The sequence below is a fragment of the Prionailurus viverrinus genome, chromosome D1 (genome assembly GCF_022837055.1).
Source record: "Prionailurus viverrinus isolate Anna chromosome D1, UM_Priviv_1.0, whole genome shotgun sequence".
In the NCBI taxonomy this organism is placed as follows: Eukaryota; Metazoa; Chordata; class Mammalia; order Carnivora; family Felidae; genus Prionailurus; species Prionailurus viverrinus.
The window spans coordinates 67,623,842-67,633,731 of record NC_062570.1 but is presented as its reverse complement, the minus strand read 5'-3'; positions in this window follow the sequence as shown (position 1 = coordinate 67,633,731).

The following is a 9,890-nucleotide window of genomic DNA, read 5'->3' as shown; positions in this document are numbered from 1 at the left end:
CACAAAAAGGGAGAAAGAGAAATGGCTGAAATTCAAAGGACAAACCTATAAGAGAATAGGGCACGATGCCTGTCCGTTAAAAAAAAAAAAAAAAATTGGCCACCCTACCAAAATTGTTAACCAAATACAATGAAGCCTTTAAAATTAATTTCCAGTTTACGAAAAATGTAAGAGCTCTGTTAAAAGAAATTAAATGACACCACAAGAAAGTGATCAGGTAAGTCAGAAGGTGAGACATACTACATGACAACTGACCTGGCTCCCTGAGTGTCAATGTGATTTTTAAAAAACGGGGAGGATTATTTTAGAATAAGAGATTAAAATCCATAACAACTAAATGCAATGCACAAACTCTGATTGGATCCTGGATCTAAAGTATCAATTCAAAAATTCATAATGGAGGGGTGTCTAGGTGGCTCAGTCAGTTAAGCGTCTGACTCAACTTCAGCTCAGGTCATGATCTCATGGTTCATGAGTTCAAGCCCTGCATGGGGCTCTGTGCTGACAGCATGGAGCCTGCTTGGGATTCTCTCTTTCCCTCTCTCTCTCTCTCTCTCTCTCTCTCTGCCCCACCTCTGCTCATGCTTTCACTCTCTCTCAAAATAAATAAGTAAACACTTTTTTTTAAATCCATATTGGGGACAATGGGGAAAATTAAATATGTAATTCAAATTAGATTATATTAGCAAATTATTAATTTCTTAGATGTGATCATGGTATTTTATGTAGAAGAATATCCTTATTCTTAGGAGATGCAAACTAAATACTGAAGTGTTAGGAGGGAAAAGTCTGCAATTTACTTTGAAGTATTTCATATATAAGATGTTCTATATAAGTAAATATGACAAATGTTACAATTGCTTTAATTCAAGATAGAGTGCATGCAAGTGTCACAGTTCTGTTCTTTCAACTCTTCTGTATGTTTGAAGATTTATGTAATAAGCAGTTCTTAAAAATAACTTGAAAAGAGAACAGATGAAGATCACCAGATTCCCTTAACATTGTACTTGCCATGGGTGGGAGGGCAGGGGCCTGAGAAGGGAAGTCAGTAAAGCTTCCAGAACTGAAGGGGCCACTGGAAGATGAGAGTCAGCCTCAAGAGACTGCCTCACCTGGGCCCAAGAGAGCACTGTCAGTGGGATCTCAGCCAATGCCCAGAATTTAGCCAATATTTGTCTATGCTGATGAGCCCCTTCTGCTGCCGACATTGTCCCCAAGTGAAGGCATCCCATCACCAGTTACCTCCATGTAGCCATGCATGGTCCAACAGCAACAATGCCCACCCATGTCTCAACATTTTTCTTAGCACAAGAGACCTACCTAATCAGAAAAATCCTATTTACAATGGTTAAGGACACCCATAAGCCCTACCAAAGGGAAGATGGGGATCTGAATAGGTCCTAGCCTCCAGTGCCTGTACTTGAATAGGATTGAATGGAATCATTTCAACAAGAGTAGTTAATGTTGGCAAGGATGCAGAGAAGGAGGAACCCTTTTACATTGCTAGTGGGAATGCTAACTGGTACAGCCACTCTGGAAAACAGTATGGAAGTTCCTCAAAAAATTAAAAATAGAACTACTCTGCGATCCAGCAATTGCACCAGTAGGTATTTATCCAAAGGATACAGGTGGGCTGCTTCAAAGGGGCACACGCACCCCAATGTTTATAGCAGCACTATCAACAATAGCCAAAGTATGGAAAGAGCCCAAATGTCCATTGACAGATGAATGAATAAAGAAGATATGGTATATAAATGCAGTGGAGAATTACTCAGCAATCAAAAAGACTGAAATCTTGCCATTTGCAACAACATGGATGGAACTAGAGTGTATTCTAAGTGAAATTAGTCAGAGAAAGACAAATATCATATGACTTCACTCATATGAGGAATTTAGGATACACAACAGAAGGGAAGGGAAGGGAAGCAAAACTAATATGAAAACAGGGAGGGGGACCAAACCTAACAGACTCTTACCTATGGAGAACTGAGGGTTGCTGGAGAGGTTGTTGGGGTGGAGGGATGGACTAAATGGGCAAGGGGCATTAAGGAGGACACTTGTTGGGATGAGCATTGGGTGTTATATGCAGAGGATGAATCGCTAGAATCTACTCTTGATATCATTACTGCAGTATATGCTAACTAACTCGGATGTAAATTTAAAAAAATAAATATTAAAAAAAAGAGTAGTTAATACCCACCTGCATGACATGTAGAAATACCCAAACATGTTCCTGCAGGAAACTAACAGAGAATGGCTCAAAACAAAACAAAAACTTGTCATTTCTGAGCAAACACCCCTTCAGATCCTAGCATTCCAGAACAATGATAAATGACGCATTGGAAGAAATAGAAATTGCTGATAGTACAGCCACTCAGAAACAGAGATTGGTTTAGCAAACTTCGTCGCAGAAAAGTTATATCCCATAGGCTTCACGGCTCGCTTGCCTCCTGTTTTCTCAATGTGTTCTTGTGTTCTGAAAATGTGACTAAATCCAAAAAACAGACTATAATAATGATGATTTCATCTATTCTCAAAGTCCCTGAGTTTCATAAACAAGCCAAAAGCAAGAGGTGTACCTTCCCTATGTATTGGCAATTTGTAAGTTCTGCTTGAAACATTTTAAATGAAATGACATTAACAAATTAGTAATCAGAATAAACCACATTATAGTTGTGTCATTAATAAATCAAAACATATAGGGCCACCTGGGTGGCTCAGTCGGTTAAGCATCCAACTTCAGCTCAGGTCATGATCCTGCAGTTTGTGAGTTCGAGCCCTGCGTTGAACTCTGTGCTGACAGCTCGAGGTCTGGAGCCTGCGTCAGATTCTTTGTCTCCTTCTCTCTCTGCCCCTCCCCTGCTCACACTCTGTCTGTCTCTCACACAAAAATAAATAGACATTTAAAAAATAATAATAAATAAGTAAATCAAAACATATATAACCCGCAGGTTGCTGATGCACACCAGCCAATAGGTATGACTACCATCACGGTCATGTGAATAGCTGAATCTCATTGGCCGAGCCTCTAATCCAGCGTGTCAAGAATTACAGCCTCTTACAAAGTTCTCCTCCAGGACTTTACAGGAGTCTCCAAGGGACTTGACATCTGAACATGAATCAGCTCAGGCTTCCCCATGCTGCTGGCCTCTATCCATACAAACCAAGCTGTTGATGTGCCCTCTACATCAACAAGCCTGAGATCTGGGATTCCTGCTTGCTTCACATCATCTCAGTGACTAAAACGCCCACCACTGTCACTACGCTGAGTCTGCTGAGCTGGATGGAGACCCTCTCCCCGACACCAGATTCCTGAGCCACTGATGCTCGTGACGCTGCTACTCTAGTCACCAGTCACTGTCATACGGAAGAGGAGAATGGCCCCCCGTCATCCTGCTATAACTTCCTTGGCAGGTTTGCATTGGACCCCAAAGTATTACAGAGTTTAATGGTTTTCTAATTTTTATATGTGGCCTTTCCTCCTGGGGTGCTCAGAGGTCTCGATGCTGCTCCCCTCAGGTGCTAGGTGTGGCTCACCATGCCAGTCTACCTGTTCCCTTTCAGTGAATTTTCCCCAAAGGGTCCAAATCCCTTTCCTAAAAACTGGCTTTGGTCAGAACCCTCAGACCATCAGCTGTGACACTGATGTTTGACCCCCATTTGTGGACAGGGTTTAAGTCTTCTTCCTCAGGACTCCTCCAGTTCCCAGGTAAGTCATCAGTTACAAATAAACAGTCGGGGAAGAAGAGTGTTGCCCAACAACACTTACCAAATATTGCACACTCGCTCAGCTGCTGGCCAACTGAGATTGATACAGATACACAAAGTATTTTATTTCTTATTTACAAACATGACTTTCCAGTTATAAACAGCATCTACAAACTTTGTACAGCTACAACAGCACAAACAAAGAAGTGGATATATCCATTCAGACTCCCTCCCCCCAATTTATAATAAGTTCTGGCAAAATTGTTGGGTTTAAAAAAAAAAAACCCCGATTGCTTAAAACTTTCTGGGAATTGTATCTCTGAAAAGAAGCAGACGTGGATGATCCTTGAAAGAGATGCTAAGTGAAACAAGCCACACACAAGTTTGGAACGCTGAAAAAAGTTCTGGAGATGGATGGTAGCAGCAGCTGACAAGGACTTAATGCCACTACACTGTACCCCTAAAGCACTTATGGAGCACTTTAGAAAAAAAAGGCAGGAGGTGTTGGGGGGGGGCGCTACAAAGGTGTTGTGAACGGCGTTAAGGCGTTGGTCCAGCTTGGGGAAGCCAGAGAGAAAAGGTTTGCCTGGGATCCTAAAGAAGCACCACCCGCTGACAAGACTAGGTTGAGTGTGAAGAAAACTGGAGAGAAGAGACACTTCTTGGGGGGGGGGGGGGGGGGTGGGAGGGACATGGTATACAGGAATAATGACCTCTCTCAGAAATGTAGCACTTTAGTTTTCAAAGCGTTTCCACACGTGGTCTAACTTAATGTCATAACAGGCCTGGGAAGCGGAGGGTTGGGGTTCAGACGCCAGGGCTCCCGAGGGGGAAGCCAGCCTGCCCCATGGACGCTCCCAGCTTCCTCAGGGAACTGGCACCCCATTTGCCAACGAAGAAACTGAACCTCAGAGAGGCGAACTGACTTGACCCAAATCCATTCCTTGGGAGCAGAGCAGAGACTTGACCCTCAGTCTCTTGACTCCCTACTTAGTGTTCTTCCCACAAGTATGAATTAAAACAGAATGAAACTAGAAAAGTAAAAAATAATTCCTGACTGTGTCAAAGAATGAAAGAATTCCTAGTCTACATTAAAACTCAGGAGAAAAAAAAAGATATAATTTGGGGATATATTTTCAGCTTTATAAAATCCTCCCACCCCCGCCTCTGAGTAGGAAAGTGGGTAAAAACAGAATCTGGGGTGAGAAGTCATCTGATTCATCCATGATGTGGTGGAGAAGAATCTGTAAGCAAACACCCTGCATTTATTTCAAGTACTGTGTCTCATTCTGCCAGCCTTGGCAGCCAGCCCACTGCGTTTGCTTCAGGGGCCCTTCTTTGCAGACATGGTCAGAGCGCTATTTTGGGATGATAAAAGTGGCCTAAAACACGTGGCCATTAAGCTGGAATTTAAAAGGACAGACACGTTCAAAGGACAGATGAAGCCATCTGGCTGCCATTGTATGCTGGGGTTTAAGCATCCAGATGTGCGTCTGGGCCTCGCCTGGCACAGCACAGCCTTATCCGTGCAACATCATCCCTGTGTCTTGGCCCGTTCCAGGAAGCGGCTGAAGTCGCCTGCAAGAGAAAGCACGTGGTCTCAGAGGTGAACCAGGGACAGCGTCTGAGGTGCCAGGGATTTCTCCGAGCAGCCAAATGTACACTGACAGACAGGTCTGTGTGTGCTAGAGAAGCTGGTTCCACAGCTCAGATGAACGACTCATTGCAGAATTCACCCAACAGGGGAAGTGAGTTAATGACTGGGGCGTTTCACCTTCTGCCCAGATGCGTCATAAAATCAGCTTGTAAAGCCTGGCTCTGAGAACACATTTGCTCACCCAGTGTGGTTCTGTGAGGCTACAAAACACTTCCAAGAGGGAAAGCTCACAGAGAAGAAAGTTCTTAGGATTTCTCTGTGCTAGGAACAGGGCCAGTGGCCTGAGCCTGACAGCTGGCCCAGGCGTGGTCAAATCTGCTGACAAGAAGCCCAAAGCTGCCTACAGCATCTGCTCCACATCTGGGACTTGTGACTCATCAACCACTCTCTCCTGCAGCCCTACATTCTCATACAGGCCTGAGCAGGCAGGCCCCCCCACCCCCCACCAGTGGTGCTGTGCTGAGGCCCCAGTGCTCAGACTTGTTCCTCCACCTGAGGGCCCATCAGGCTTTGTCCTTATCTCCAACACTGCCTTCCCCTGTGACTTGGCCTGGTCGACTAGCCCCAGGTCCAGGGCAAACTGTGCCCAGACTGTCTCAGACTCAGCCCTGGCTATCATAACAGGCTCCCAGGCTGAGTCCTGGCCCTTTAAATTTAGCAGACCCATACCCCACCATACCCAGCTGGCCCACCAGAGTGAGCCACAAGCTGCACCTGTTCCAGGCCAATCCTGTTTACCCTGGACCTACTATTTTTGCTCTCACCTCCCCAGTTCTCAGATTCCTGGCTCTATATCTCAGCTGCCATAGCTGCTTCTGGCCCCTTCACTTTGGTGACCCTTTGGACTTCCCTTTTTAGACCACAGCTTCTCACATGTTTCTGACTCTGCAGTGCTGGCTTCCTTCCTAGTCTCAGGTGAAGACTCCATGATTCAGCCCCAGCCCCTGGGTACTCTTTCAGCCGGGATCATTCCCAGGACAGGCAGAGGATGAGGATTTGTCCCTATGGTCCCTGCCTGCTTCTGACCCTCAGCCTGACTTTACTCTCTAATTCCAGCAGCTGGGGGTTCCCTGATCAAGCCCCTGGGCCCCGATTCCTGGAATCCCTCCATCACTTGGGACAGCTCTGCCCCGGGCTCAGTTTCTGATTTCATGCTGGCCTTGCCGGGGTTATACCAGGCCCACTCCCACCCCCCACTGTCTCATTGCAGTCAGAGTGGGAAGGTTCTCAGGCCTCTCAGAGAGTGGAGGTCTGAGAGAAGAGGGCAACACTGCCTCAGGCAGAGCCCTGACAGGGCACAGAGACTGGAGAGAGTCTCACACCTGTCTGCGAGCATTTCTGTCTACAGGTTTGGGGTTACTTATGAGGAGAAACATAATGAGGCACAAGAAGGCAAGGCACTTGCCATCTCAAGGCTTGCTTCCTACTCTCTAAGTAGTGTGGGGGAGCATGTTGTTTCAGATATCTCAAACAAGCATCCAGTTCTAAGTCCCTGGAAGTTAAGAGTGGCCCCATAGGTTCAGACCCTTTTCTTTGTCAGACTCCAGGTCTGAATTGAGCAATATGTCTGTCATGGACGTTCTCCACCAACGAATGTGTGAATCCTGGGTTGCCCTACTCCCAACCTCTCCATTCCCTCCACTCCAGAAGATGCAGAGACAAGAGCCAGAGCCAGCCCCTGTTCCTCTTTTCCCCCTCTCCAGACCCTCATCATTCCCTTCCCTAGAGACCTAGCGACCCAAAGACCAAAAGCTCAGCCGGCCATTTCGTTTTCTATAAGCCAGCATTCTTTTATGAGCATGTACTGTGATGGGACAGTGAGGAGCAAGATTCTGCCCCTTACTGGTGATGTGACCCTAAACAAGCAATTTAACTTCTCTATGCCTATTTCCCCATCTTTAAAACTGGGATACTGACAGCCTCTCCCTCACTGCATTGTCATGAGGATTATTGGAGTCCATTCATGGAAGAGTAGTACCTCTTATGTAATAAATGGTGATGCTACAAGCTCTTATTTATTGTTCACTCTATGTCCGATCTTATTCTAAATACTTAATATCCAATAATTCATTTTCCCTAAGCACCGTAAAACAGGAATGGGAGGATTATTCCATAATTCTAATGTACATTATTGTTAATTAAACATTATTAATAGTAATAAAATACATTTTATTTAATATTAATTTAAAATATTGTTAAACATTGTGTCCGTCAGCAGGAATTAAAATGCATTATCAAACTCATCACAATTCCTGTTACCCCAAAGAATCAAATTGTTTCTGTTTTTTAGTCTCTCTTTACTGGCCTTGGTAAGTTTTATGGATAAAAAATATTCACACCTGATCAAAAAATAAACAAAGTTTTAAAAAAAGATAATTTAGTGGGGGTGCCTGGGTGTCTCAGTCTGTTAAGTGTCCAACTTTGACCCAGGTCATGATTCCGTGGTCCATGAGTTCAAGCCCTGCATCAGTGCTGAAGGCTTGGAGTCTGCTTCAGATTCTGTGTCTCCCTCTCTCTCCACCCCTCCCCTGCTCATGCTCTGTCTCTCTCACTCTCAGAAATGAATGAATGTTAAAAATTTTTCTTTTTAATAAAAAAAATAAAAATAAAAAGAGACTTTAGAGAATCTCCCCATCTGAATACAAACCCAGTGTGGAAAGATGAAGAAAATGAACACTTAGAGAACAGAGACTCCAGTAGGACCCTGATATAGACACAAGCCCGTGTCGTAGTATAAACACAATTCTGTGTGTATCTTTGATTTACCTGGCTTATAATTTAATAAATTATATTAAATAATATATTAATGTTACTGTATAGTCTTTGAAGTTATCATTTCAATGACTGCAGAATAACCCATTTAGTTAATTACCATAATTGAACTGACCTCATTACTGCATATTGACAAGTTTTTTTACTATTAAAAATAATCCTGTAGTAGGGATACCTGGGTGGCTCAGTCAGTTGAGCGATCAACCTGTGCTCAGGTCATGATCTCATGGTTCATGGGTTCAAGCCTGGCTTGGGGCTCCCTACTGTCAGCACAGAGCAGGCTTTAGATCTTCTGTCTCCCTCTCGCTGCCCCTCCCCCACTTGTGCTCTCTCTCAAAACTAAATTAAAAACCATTTAAATAAATAATTCTGTAGTAAACATCTTGGCACAAGGTACATTTTCTTTCTTTTAGATTGTTTCTTAGGCTAATTCTCAGAATTATTATGGGGTTATGGGGGGTTGTGGGGCCAAAGAGGCAGACTGAGGCTATTTAAAACTAGAATTGCTTCCATCATCTCAGGCGTGCCCACTCAGTTAGTGGAGGATTGCATGGGAGGGATGGAACACTCCTGGGGAAAGCAGGAAGAAGGAGATAGGAATTAGCGTCTGCTGTTAAATGCCAGGCATCATGCTGGCTTCAAACTGAATCTTTGATGTGCTGCAATCTGACCTGCCCGGACTTTCCTCACTGATGTTGTTTTGGCCGCTTATGAAGACAACTGCCAAGCAGTACATTAGAAGTTTTGTTCATTCAATCTCATTTAATCCTTGCAACCATGCTCTGAGGAAGATCTTATTATTGCCATTTTACAGAAGGGGAAACGGGAACTCGGGGAGATTAAGCCAAGATTGCACAGCTAACGAATGGAAGAATCTGGGTCCAAGTTTATGCTCTTTCTGCTCTGCCACTCTGTGCTCCAGCCTTCCTCCACCCACCACACCCCTCAACCCTGTATTTACAGATGGGATTTTTCACTCTGCACTGTATGGATGGAGAAAATGCTGGAGATGGAGGCAGGAGGACTGCAAGCTGCCAGACTGCTCTGAAGAGGACTGTATCCTCCTGGCACTCTGCCCACAAACTATTTCCCTTTCTTTTCTTGCTGGTGAAAAGTATAATATATATTATATATTATACTTACATAATATAAGATGCAGACTTATCAAATATCTTTTGAGACTAAGTATCTCTCAGAACAGGTGTTTCTGAACCCAGAGCACACAAAGCGGGCCTATCCTTATGTCAAAATCATTCTCCCATGGAATTATTTGATCTGGCCCAGCATTTATAAACTTTGCACACATTTTAATATCTCAATTAAATCATCTAACCTCAGGGGTGCCTGGCTGGCTCAGATGGTACAGCATACAACTCTTAATCTTGAGGTTGCAAGTTCAAGCCCCATGTTGGGTGTGAAGATTGCTTAAACATAAAATCTTTAAAAAATTAAAAATAGGGGCGCCTGGGTGGCGCAGTCGGTTAAGCGTCCGACTTCAGCCAGGTCACGATCTCACGGTCCGTGAGTTCGAGCCCCGCGTCAGGCTCTGGGCTGATGACTCGGAGCCTGTTTCCGATTCTGTGTCTCCCTCTCTCTCTGCCCCTCCCCTGTTCGTGCTCTGCCTCTCTCTGTCCCAAAAATAAATAAAAAACGTTGAAAAAAAATAAAGAAAATAAAAAATTAAAAATAAAAAAAATAAATCATCTAACCCCAGTCTATATTCATTCTAGCCTTTTTTTTCCCTACCAAGGAA